The sequence below is a fragment of the Chaetodon trifascialis genome, chromosome 5 (genome assembly GCF_039877785.1).
Source record: "Chaetodon trifascialis isolate fChaTrf1 chromosome 5, fChaTrf1.hap1, whole genome shotgun sequence".
Classification (NCBI taxonomy): Eukaryota; Metazoa; Chordata; class Actinopteri; order Chaetodontiformes; family Chaetodontidae; genus Chaetodon; species Chaetodon trifascialis.
In genome coordinates, this window is record NC_092060.1 from 3708479 (window position 1) to 3721095 (window position 12617).

Here is a 12617-nt window from a genome sequence, read left to right on the forward strand (position 1 = left end):
ATATAATATACATTTCTTGGACTAACATACTTATTGCTTTAGCTTGCAAGATAAAGATATTTACATGCTGATGAAGCTAGCTTAGTGCTATCGTTACTGGGATTAGAAGTGGGCCAGTGCTAATTAGTTAGCACTAAATGGCTATGAAACATATAACGTTACCCCTCAAAAAATGCACTGTCCTCATAATTTTCGACCAGAGCATTAACAATCAAGCCAGATTTGAGATGAGTTAACGTGAACCAGTAACTTATTGTCTCAAATTTATAATTTCACTCGTAAACTGTGCAATAAGCAGGATGATTCATCATGTCCGGGTTTATTTCTCCATATCAACCTTCTCCCTCTTTCCGTGTTAACTTTACACAAAGCACACATTAACGATAGCATTAAGCTAGCTTATTGCAAGCTAAATAAATAAGTATGTGAGTCCAAGAAATGCATATTGTATAAAATGGTTTGATTTTATGAAATCAATAATAGCTATGCACGTTATTATTGACATTACCTGTGAAGTCTCTTCGGGGATGGTGGCGTTACCCTGCATGTTTGCGTCAGGGGCATGCGCAGTTGGAGGAATCGCCTATCGATTACTTTCCCCTAGCCTGCGACTGTGACCTCAGTGACGTAATTTCAGCACTTTTTGAGTCGTACCTGTAAAATTGAATTCGTATCCACAGTGAAGACTTCGTAGTCGTAGAAAAATGAGTCGTATTCTCAAGACTTTGCACTCACAGCTTTTTGATTCATACTCGTATAAAAACACTCGTAACCTGAACCCAATTTCACAGACTCACGTTCAGACAACTGCTCTTCAAATGTAGCATATTGTTTATTCGACCTCAGAAATACTGATCAACAATCAATAGTCCCTCCATCAATAGACATCTATATAAGCAACCACACCAACAAATGTAAAGACAGCAAGCAAGCGCGTTGCACATGTGAATGTGTTTGTGAGAGAGAGAGAGAGAGAGAGAGAGAGAGAGAGAGAGAGAGAGAGTGGGAGGAGAGCGATAGAGAAGGCAAGATGGTCAATGTGACCACATCAGTGGCTACATCACAGGACCTATTTCATCCAAATTGTTAATTCTAAGAAATTGTTGTCAAATTTAAACAAATTAAATCATTCTTCTGATTTGATATTGTATTAGAAGAAACAAATAAATCACAACACATTCTGACCAGTCGCCATGACCATTATAACAGTAACATGGCCAGCTGATCCCAGAGCTTTGTCAGAAAACTGTTATGTTACAGTCAATTTTTGTCAATCTAAGAAAGTCTCTCATTTTCTTCCACCTCTGTTATATGTTATATAACAAAACTGCTCAGATATTTCCTTAAACGTAAGTACAATCACTGCATGAAAAACCACATTTTCGACCCATAAATCCCTGCAAAGTTTGTTGATTTTCGGCGATTTATGGCAAGTTTACGGGGAACTTCGCTGGCTCCGAAAATCGTCGGAAACGAACCATCTGTCGGCGGGGGGCGTGGTTAATCGCGCCTTCGTGAAGGTGCGAATAGCTCTCATTAGCACATGAATGCTACCGACGTTGATCCACTCAGGCTGGCCTGCTGACTTCACAAACAACCATTGGATGATTCCACAGGCATTTTAAAAGGAAACCATCATGTGATTGGATAGCAACTCCAATTACATGAGTGAGTGATCATGTGATTGGATGACAACTCTGCTGCTATTGGTCATCTGTGTGCCACAAATAATAATAATAATAAATATATATTAAATTCATATATTATATGATAAATTAATATATTAAAAATAGTTATCATATTGTTATATTTATGTATATATACAATATAAATGACAAATATATTTTATTTGATTGATGATTCATTGATTTATTTGGCGATCCACCTTCTACACTACCACACAGTAGAACACAAAGAACACAGTTGACAGAAACATTTTGAAAAAAAGTCTTTAATGAAATCGTGACACACACATTAACAAGGATCAACCAAGGAAATTCAGTGACTACTGGGGAAAAAAAACAAGGAAATGTGCAGAGGGGTTCACTGATAAGAGTCTCTGGGTTGGGCCATGCCGCTGGTCCATGGTGCATGAAAAAGAGTCTAAGGCCTTTGGAAATGCTTCTTTGCTGCCTCTGGGTCATACTGAGTTGGCGCCTGTCGCTTTGAAGGGGACTCGATGCGAAGCCTCTTGCGGTGTGTCGCCACATAGTTTGGGTCGCTCTCCAGCCGATCTTGCAGTGTCTGGCAGAGTTTGGAGAGCTAGGACACTCCTTCTTGCTTCCAGCAGCTGTAAATACAGGTATTAATATAATATTAGTACTGCTAAGAAACAATAACACATGATAACATATGTGAGCATGTTTGTCAAAAACAATGCAGATAATAAATAAAATTCAGCCCATTTTTACATTGTTGTGAAAATAAAGCAGCATTCATGGGACTCTTACCCGCTTCCTTCTTTGTCTGCTGCGAGCTGAAATCTTCACAGTTGCTGCCTGAACGGAAAGAGCTGCCTGGGCATACCTGAAGCTCCTCTGCACCATCTCATAATATGTCTTACAGGTCGCTGGAAGAATATATATATTGGTTTGAAATAATTAAGACAGGCTTCAGTAAAAACAACAACAAGAAACAACAGAAAGGGTTTAAAAGACTGCTGTCCACACCATCCATGTCTGGACTCCCGGTTAAAGTCGCCATCAAATATGACGTCACCATTTCGTTTCGAGTTTAGTCTGTAAAACACAGAAAGTACAGGTCATGCAACGTTTACGTTTACTTATATTCTGCAGAATATTTCCTGTGTATTTTATTAACTTACCCCTGCTCAGGTTCATATCGCCTGTCGTGTCCGTCACTTTTGTGCAGACGTCCCACCTTTTCCTTTACCAAACATTCAGAACGTAGTGCAATAAGAATAATAAAGGTTTGGCGCCCTAAAAACTGCACAATGTGGTACTAAATGCTAACGTTACTTACGTAACTTACGCACCCGTCTCTCCGTCTCCGCAGCTGCAGTTCGGTCGGGGCTGCTCCTCCAGAGCGAGCAGTCTGACTTTTATCACGGTCATTCTCCTCGCCAACTGCGCGATCAGCTGCGTTAGCAGCCGAGACAATCCACTGAAGACGCTCAGTAGTTTCTTCTCTAAATTGTTTGGACTTTCTGGATATGGTCACTCCGCAGCCAGGCCGTCCACTCGTCGCAGAGGAGTGCCTTCTGGGATGAACTGAAGACGACGTTCGGCCAGTGTATGAACAGAGTTAAAGGTTAGCAAGACCCGAAACGTAACTGTTGTAATCCAAGCTCGATTCGCATTCACAGACGCGCCGAGGTCGTTTTCTGCCGACGTCATTGCGTCAGAGGAGGCGTCCAATCATATGCGAGGTCGCGCTCGGAATTTCTCGCAAGACCATTTTTGTTGCGTAAATGAGAAACATGCTGTGATTTTGTTAGGTACTTTGATTTTCTAAATTGATTTTCTAAAGTGACATCATCGAAAATAAAAAAAAGAAAAGTTACTTTGGTGTGTTCCCTTTTTATTCCTACTTAAAGAATCATCAGTGGACTTACTCTGCTGGAATTTTGCAAGCTAATCACACAAGCATTGTTCATCTGGTGTTGTGGTGGCAAAATGCGAAAAATTGTGACCAGTGTCCAAGAACTGTAGATGCTTTAATTTTCATAATTTGATTTAGAAATTTAAGTGGAAAATTAAAGACCTTTGAGAGTCAGGACACTTATCCTGTATGTAACCTATAAAATTATTTAAACACACTTTTAAATCCTCATGAAAAAAAAAAAAATCTTTGTATTCTGTAGGCACAGAACACACACACACACACACACACACACACACACACACACACACACACACACACACACACACACACACACACACACACACACACACACACACACAAAATCCCAATTTGCATTTGTATAGCTTTGCAGCATTTACATTTGCATTTTAACACCTCATGGTCACAGTGGCTGAGAGAGAACTTCCACGGCAATTTACAGTGACGGAAATTGACGGAAATGTGACTTTTCATGCAGTGAAGGTGATCACAATCAGCATTACCATTGCTTTTGTCAACAAACAAAAGAAGAAGCTTATTCCTGCCGTGAGGGATTCCTGGATGTACTTCTCCATGGCATCATGTTCCATTCAGGAGAGTTTGTAGAGCAGACTGTTGGGAAGAGGTGAAACAGGCTGGAGGTCAATGGCAGATTCATAGGGACAGTGAGGCAGAAGAGACAGAGCACGATGTTTACTGAACACAGTGGTGAGGTCATGATACACCTCTTCCAAGAGATGATTTTACTTGCAGGCCAATCAGTGTGGTGATTATGGGTCTGAAACCAGGAGTTACCTACACTAGGACCAGAGGGGTTTGGGGATAGTAAATAATTTTCTCCTGATGATTACCAGATACCTCCAATGTAATTGGGTCATTTGGTGGGCTATCAACCTAGCAGTTGTCCATTTAAAGCTTTGGCATCAACCCCTTAAACACTGGACGTTGTATGGACGTCCAGATCATGTCCATATTGCGTCCGTCCGTCCAAGACCAATAATGGACCTATTCTCGACGTCCAAAATAGGTTAGGTATTTGGACGTCTTATTATGACCCAATTTCGATGTCTGTATGAAGTTGAAGACTTGGGGCCCGTTTCACAAAGGAGGTTCAACAAACTCCGAGTATAATCCTGAACCTCGAGTTGATCTAACCTGAGATAGGATACTCAGAGTTTCCGGTTTCAGAACAGGTGATTTGGGTTAGTTCAATCAACTCAGAGTAAGTTAACTCAGAGTTAAGCGCGTGCACCACGACTACAAAAAGCCAACATCAATGGAGCCCCGATTCGACGAGTCACCATGGCAACGGGGAAGAGGAGGGCTGTGGTTTTTTTTACCACACTAGAGCTAGAAATCTTAATGCGCTCATACGGCGAGTTTGAACACGTTTTTAGAAAAAAGTGCAACACCGCTGCAGCCACAAAAGAGAGAGAGACGGCGTGGGAGAACATTGCTGCTCGGGTCAATGCGTAAGTTTAAATGCAGTCCATTGCAATCGCAATAATATTACAGGGGAAAACTGCTTGAATGGTAGCTCATTAATTTATTTCATGTAGGTACAATCCCACGGGGGAGAAGCGCACTTTGCAGCAGCTTAAGATGAAATATAAAAACATTGTTCAAACAGGTAAGACCCCGGCATAATTAAATAGGGGTACCTCATTTTGATCATGTTTTACATTGTAAAGTAAATATTAAGTGGCTGTTGTTTTATCCCCAACATAATGCTGTTTTCACACACATAAACGTCTTCTCATCTATATCATATTCTGTTAAATAATTAAGCCTATTTAAACCAACACAGACATCTGCTCAGCCAACAGAAAGAAGGCAGATGCCCACAAAAACGGGTGGTGGCCCAGCACCGCCACCTCTAACGGAGGCAGAGGAGCTGGCCCTAAGCCAGAATTTAGGAAGGCCAGTGGCTGAGGGAATCCCTGGAGGGAGCTCATCTTCAGAGCTTACCCCCCAAGACACAAGTACCTTTATAAAATGTAATATGCCGAGGCCTATATATCTCTTTTAAGCCTATTCATAAAAATATTTATTTCCCTTTCATGTCTTTTTTTTTTTTTTGTCCCAACAGATTCTGATGGTGCTATCTGCCTGGTGGAGCCATCTAATGCCACAACCTTGTGACTGTAAGTAGGCAATACTCCAAAGATTTTGCCAAATGGTCGTTTAAGTATACTGAAACATATCACTCATCTAGGCTGAAGAGCACGAGGAAACTGTGTCTGCTGCCTTTACAGAGGGGGATCCAGAAAGGCCTATAGAGGTAACATCTTGATATGTTACTGATAGTTCTCTTCCCATTTACATTTCTTAACATTCTGGTGGAATATAGAGTGTGACATTTATCCTACACTGAAGTATTAACACACTGTCATCCTTTTTCACAGGGCATGGCTGGGCAGCAGCAGGAGAGTCCCTCAACTTCCACAGCACAGATTGACACAGTGAGATGGATGTTCAGTAAACACCAGAGGTTCATTCCGTGGAATTCATGTGCAACTGTATAATTTAATGTCCTCCTTATGTGTTACCAGTAAAAGAGATTTATAAAATTCACCTGCTGAAAAAAATCCAAAAAACCAACAAAGAAATGCAATACTTGGACCGCCAGATTTGGAAGGCAGATTTAGAAATTGAAATACTGGAACACAAATTAGAGGTGGGTGCATGGTCACAGGTGAATTATGTTAATTATGTTAACTATTGGAACATTAACTAATCTAGCTCTTTTATTTGTAGGAAATAAAGAAGACCAAATCAAGTGTGTATTGTGTCTTTATTTGACTGCTGTGGTTATGGTGATGGTGATGGTGATGATGGTGACTCAATCTCTGAAGAGACTATGGCATATGGTGTCTCTGACTGCTCTGCGGTCCTGCATAGCTGGCAGGTGGATGGGGTCATCATCAGGGTCTTCAATTTGTAGGGCAGGGTGTCGCTCTCCTCTAATAGTGGCAATATTACTAGGATATTTAGGATTTAGGATTATTAGGACTTTGTGAACTGGTGTCAGCAGAACCACGGAGTTGGTTGTGGACTTCCGTCGGCGTCCACATTCTCCCCCATCACCAGTGAACATCCAGGGAAGGGACATTGAGATGATGACATCTTATAAGTACCTGGGTGTTCATCTGAACAACAAACTGGACTGGACTCATAACACCACTGCACTTTACAAAAGAGGACAGAGCAGACTCTATCTGCTCAGGAGGCTGAGGTCTTTTGGGGTGCAGGGGGCACTCCTGAAGACCTTCTATGACTCTGTTGTGGCCTCTGCCTTGTTCTATGGTGTAGTCTGCTGGGGGAGCAGCATCACAGCAGCTGACAGGAAGAGGCTGGACAAACTCATCAGAAAGGCCAGCTCTGTCCTGGGATGTCCTCTGGAACAGGTGGAGGAGGTGGGGGAGAGGAGGATGACAGCCAAGCTGTCCTCCATGACAGACAATGACTCCCACCCCCTCCAACACACACTCACTGCACCGAGGAGCTCCATCAGTGACAGGATGATACATCCAAAGTGTGTGAAGGAGCGGTATCGCAGGTCTTTCCTTCCTGCAGCCGTCAGACTGTACAATAAGAACTGCTCAAAGTAATCTGACAATTCATCTGTAAATCATCTGTGAATAACATGTGCAATAATCTGGGCAACAACTGGTGAAGTAATCTGTGCATTTATCTGAAATTTATTTGTAAATTATCTGTTCAAGAACCTGAGCAAAATTTTACTGGGGCAATAATCTGTACAATACATCCTGTATATAACAGTCTGCAAACACAATTTATAATTTTCATCTTGATAATTTATCTGTATCTGTACATCTTGATAATTTATCTGTATCTGTACATAACAGTCTGCAAACACAATTTCTAATTTAGAGACACTTATTTCTATCACACTTTTTTATTTATACTTGTATATACTTACTGATTGTCTACCTCGTCTATTTTTTCTTACTGATGCTGCTGTAGTTTGGAATTTCCCCTTGTGGGGCTAATAAAGGTATATTGAATTGAATTGAATTGAATTGAATTGAATTGAATTGAATTGAATTGAATTGAATTGAATTGAATTGAATTGAATTATGAACACATGAACACATTCCACAATAATATCACAGGCCCTCTCAGGGGTCACCCTGAGGTGATGTAGGCACTCGAAACAGGCTTTCAGCAGGCCTATGGTCATCTCCACCCGGGCTCTTGTCCTGCAGTGAGCCCGGTTGAAGTTCTTTTGGGGGCCTGGTTCAGGGTCAGGGTAAGAAGTCAGCAGCCTGGGTTGGCATGGGTAACCTCTGTCACCCAGCAGAAGGCCATCAAACTCTCCTGTAATGTGTAGGGGACACATCAGAGTATATTAAAGGAGGGAGACAGGTGAATTATATTGTGCAAATCTTTAGGCTGCTTACCACGTTGCAGTCTGTTGCTCAGGTTAGACTCGTGATAAATCCTTGAGTCATGAACAGACCCAGACCACTTGGCCTCCACATTGGAAATTAAGTATGCAGCATCACATACGATCTTGACAGTGCAGAGAATGACAGATGTTGAATTATGATGCAGTCTTTAACATTTTGAAACAGTAGTCAATCTACATGTACCTGCACATTTATGCTATGAATGGACTTTCTATTCACATAATCTGCTTCATTATGTGAGGGAGCTGTGATGGGGATGTGTGTGCCATCTATGCAGCCAATCACACTGGGGAATCCTAAAGGAAATTAAAATTACTAATCCCAGTCTGAGGTTGCAGCACAATGTCATTAATGGAATATAATTTAAAATTCATTTGGATATCTACATCATTCATCTGCAATCCTGTGGAACTCCTCCTTGATGACTCTGACAGGTTTATGTCCAGGGAAAACCACAAAGATGGGTAATAGCCGTTTCAAGGCGAGGCAAACTTTTCTGACCGCCCTGCATACAGTTGCCTTGCTTAAGTGCTCTGCATCTCTGATATTATACAAAAAACTCCCATTTGCAAAGAAGCGCAGCGCAACACACAATATCTGCTGGGATGTGAGAGCATGACTACGGCTGATAATGTTGCAAATGTAAGGACGGATTAGGTTGTGTGTGTAGATGATGGACTGTGACGTGAAACGGTACCGTTCAAAAAGATAATGCGTGGTCTGATAACCATCTCCCGACGAATATTTAGCTGCGCAGTAATGCTGCACCTTCATCCACGGGATCGTTCTCAAAAGGACATGCCATGTTAGTGGAAAAAAAGTGGACTTCTCATATAGACCGACTGACTGATTTTTTTAAATAACAGACGGCAGAACTACGTTATACCAAAACTCGCCTGCTGACTGAATGAATGAGGAAATCAAAAAACGTGTGGCTGACAGGGGGCGGAGACAGAGAGAAACTCGAGGTTCATTGAGAAAAACCTGGTCCCGACCAGGTTAGGTTCATAGAGTCTGTTACCATGGTAACTGACCGAGAGTTTAAGTTACCTCTCTCTGTGAAACAGGCTAGAGTTACCCCTCCTCCTCTGGTTTGAGTTACCTTCCTTTGTGAAACGGAAAACTCTGAGTTTCCTTCATTTCAGGCTTAACAAACTCAGAGTTTTCACTAAACCTGCTTTGTGAAACGGGCCCCAGGACGTCTAAATTATGACCCAATTTCGACGTCTACATACAGTTGAACATTTGGATGTCTAATTATGACTAAATTTTTACGTCCATATGGAGTTGGGACGTCGGGATGGGTCACTTTTCAGGACGTCTAAGACAAGTGTAGTATAGGCCTAATAATGATGATGATAATAATAATAATAATAATAATAATAATAATAATAATAATAATAATAATAATAATAATAAGTTGTTGTTACTCGTAGCCGTATGATTATTTTAGTGATCAATGCTTAGGCCTAAAAGGGTAAAACAAATATAAGTAATATTTTGATTGTTTACATTTTCCTGTTTTTCTAGTGTTATTCTGTAAGGTGTAGGGAAAAAAAAAAAAAGAAGAAGGGTCAACGCCATTTTGATTGGCTGAGGCATGCGTCACTCCAATTAACGTGCAACTCAAGAGTCGCTCCCATCGGCCCAGGTATTGTGCCGCTATAAAACCCGAAGAAGAAGAAGAAGAAGAAGAAGAAGAAGAAGAGTATTGTGAAAGCAAAACGCGCGCTGGCTGTGGATTGTGGACGCCTCCAACAGGCATAAATTGCAGGTAAGTTGTCAGCCATTGAGCTTCTAGTTAATATGTTCATTTATGCATTTAAAGCGTTTGCCGTTTTAATCTACTTCAAACTGATTGTCGTTACAATTAGCGTTGTCTGTGCATATTTCTTATCATTTGTCTTTTTCTACTTGTGCAGATGGAGTAATGAAGTTTGATAATGACGCAACTGAGGAACTCATATGGCAACATGCTGCTGACCATTTGAAGCATGTGCGCCAAAGGATTGGGGGGGGGGGACCCAAGGCTGATTCATGTTCTATGCGGGCTTCCCGGCTTTCATGTTCTGCTATGTTTGTATCTTTGCAATAGCATTTAAAGCATGTTGTGCAAATGTTAAAGGATTGGAGGGGCGGGCTTTCTGTGTTTATATCTTTGCAATACCATTTAAAGCAGGCGTGTCAAACTCATTCCACAAAGGGCCGAGTGGCTGAAGGTTTTCTTTCCAACCAAGCAGCAGCACACCAGACTTGACTCATTTCATTAGCTGATCTCAGTCTTCAGACAGCTGATTGGTCAGACTGTGTGCTCTTGATTGGTTGGAGGAAAAACCTGCAGCCACACGGTTTTTACAATAAAAATTGTAAAAAAAAAAGAAAAAAGGATTGGATTGTGATTTATTGTTAACCTGACTGTAGTCTTAAGTCCACAAGGTAGGAAACAGTTTCCTGTACCTGTTAATTTTACTGTACCTTCATTTGGCTTCTCAGCAGGTTTTAACTGGATGCCTTTATGCATTTCCAGTTACCATCTGCTGGTGATAGATTCAAATTAAGCAATAGGAAAATAACCTGGAACAGTATGCCACCTTCTACAATGGCACTACAGTTATGCATAGAAACTAGAAGCAACACAGTATAAAATCAATGTCTAAAATGAGTAATAATTTGACATAGAAAAAACGTCAACAAGGACCACATTTGGACGTAAAAAAGATGTCCCCCAAAGACCACATTAGGACTAGGAATAGCTCCCATATGGACGTACTATGGACGTCACAAATCGACGTTCAAGAGACGTCTAAAAAAGACGTTGTCTGGAGTAATGTTCTGCACCTTCAGATGACCCGAATTAGACGTCCAAAAATAACTTTAAAAAGACGTCGTATGGACACCCCTTTGCGCAGTGGGAAGTGAGGTTTTGAGGGGCTTGATCTCTGTCTTCATCCAGATTTCCGGATTTCCAGTAAAGGCTCAGGGAAGCTCAGGGTTCCTGAGAAGCAAACACTGTTGGGATGTTATAACAGTGCTCTGCTTTTGACAGCCTTCCCCCGAAGGTCCTTATAGAGTTTCATTAGAGTGTCATTCTTAATGGCCAGGGTTATCAACAGGCCAGGAGACTATGACTGGAGCGAGACTAACTGTGTCACTGAGTCTATGTTCTGCTGGTGTGGTGGTTAAGCCCAGTATTTAAAGCAGAGAAGACTGGAGATGATTATCAGCTGGATGCCCAACACCTGCACACCTGATCCCTTTCCTGCAATCGAGCACAGCACAGACAGACCCACACAGAGAGAGACAACTCCTGGGAAGGATGAGGCAGAGTGTGTGTAACAGGCAGCTGGCAGAAAAATGTTGGTTTGCTGAAAAACAGCTTGCATGAAATGGTAAGCTTGTAAAATTTAGACTGTAATGCTGTGGCTTTTCTTTGATGATTTATTTATTTTCATAATTTATGATATTAAACAAGCCTTTTATGGGTATTTGAAAATAAATGTTCAGATTCTTTAAAATGAGCAGCAATTTGCCATATATATAAATAATCTATTTTTGAAATTCTGAGATTAAAAGCAATTCATACACATGCTTTACTTATTTATTTTCAAATTAAATCTGCTTTCCCTCACAAGATGACATTTAAGATGTAATCATGGTGAATACAGAAACAGTTATTAAAAAATCTAAAGTTTAACACGAAGATATCTATTGAAAATTACAAGGTGAACCCAACATATTCAGTAACAGCATACCCCACAGTTGGTGCAAATTGGCAGTGTTTCAGGGTACCTTTGCTGCCTGATAACTTTTTAATCAAAGATGTTACAAGGATGAAAGAGTTACCAGTTTATGCCCAAGACTTTAAGCCTTCTCTTGATCTTGACATTAATCTCAGTAGATGAATGCATTTGGAGAATTCTGCAAGAGTAAAAAGTTTGCCAACAAGCTCCAATCCCCCAACTTGCAGGATAGTCGGTGTTTTTCTGTAGTTGTGGCAAAGCAAGCTAAATGTTCAAAGGCGTAATGCTTCTACTACATGCTGCTGCTCCAACATTCACAGCTCTTCCACAACTCGAGCCAAGAATTTCAAGTTGTTCTATAACCAGGGAATGTAGCCTAGGCACTACTTTGGCCCATCACAGTTAAAGCATGTTGTTTTCTTTGAATCAGCAACAGTAGTTGTGTTTTCTGCTTTGACTGACTTGTGTACAGGCAGCTGGCCTCATCTTACCTCTCCTATCTCCGCTGTCGTGTTCCTCCAATGAGGTTGCAATGACATTTTATCCAGTGTTCCTTAGTGAAAGATTAAGTGCAACCACATGGTGCATATCTTCTTTTAGTCCCCTCTTCTCTGATATTGGGGACACAGTGTGGTACACAGATAACATCCTGGAATCCAGCAGAAAAGGATCTCGGGTTTGGCAGTACAATGGGAAGGAAAAGTGCAACAGAAGAAGGTTCTCAGAAAAAAGAAACCAATCCTTTGTTGTGACACACTGGGACAAGATGTTTCACAAAAGAAAAATGCAAATTTCTATCAAGAAGAACAAAATGTAACACTATCAAACACTCTTGACAATGAGAAGTCACACAAGACATGTC

The 12617-nt window shown here is 41.1% G+C and overlaps 1 protein-coding gene across 1 annotated transcript in view; it reads right to left on the reverse strand.

The window, feature by feature from the left end:
- LOC139331765 (putative nuclease HARBI1) overlaps window positions 1-9077 on the reverse strand; it is a gene marked incomplete at its 3' end in the record, with an annotated part of 28808 nt that extends 19731 nt beyond the window's left edge. Inside the window, exon 1 of the mRNA XM_070963390.1 lies at window positions 8859-9077. The remainder of the gene's footprint in view (window positions 1-8858) is intronic.
- Window positions 9078-12617: the final 3540 nt, after the last annotated feature.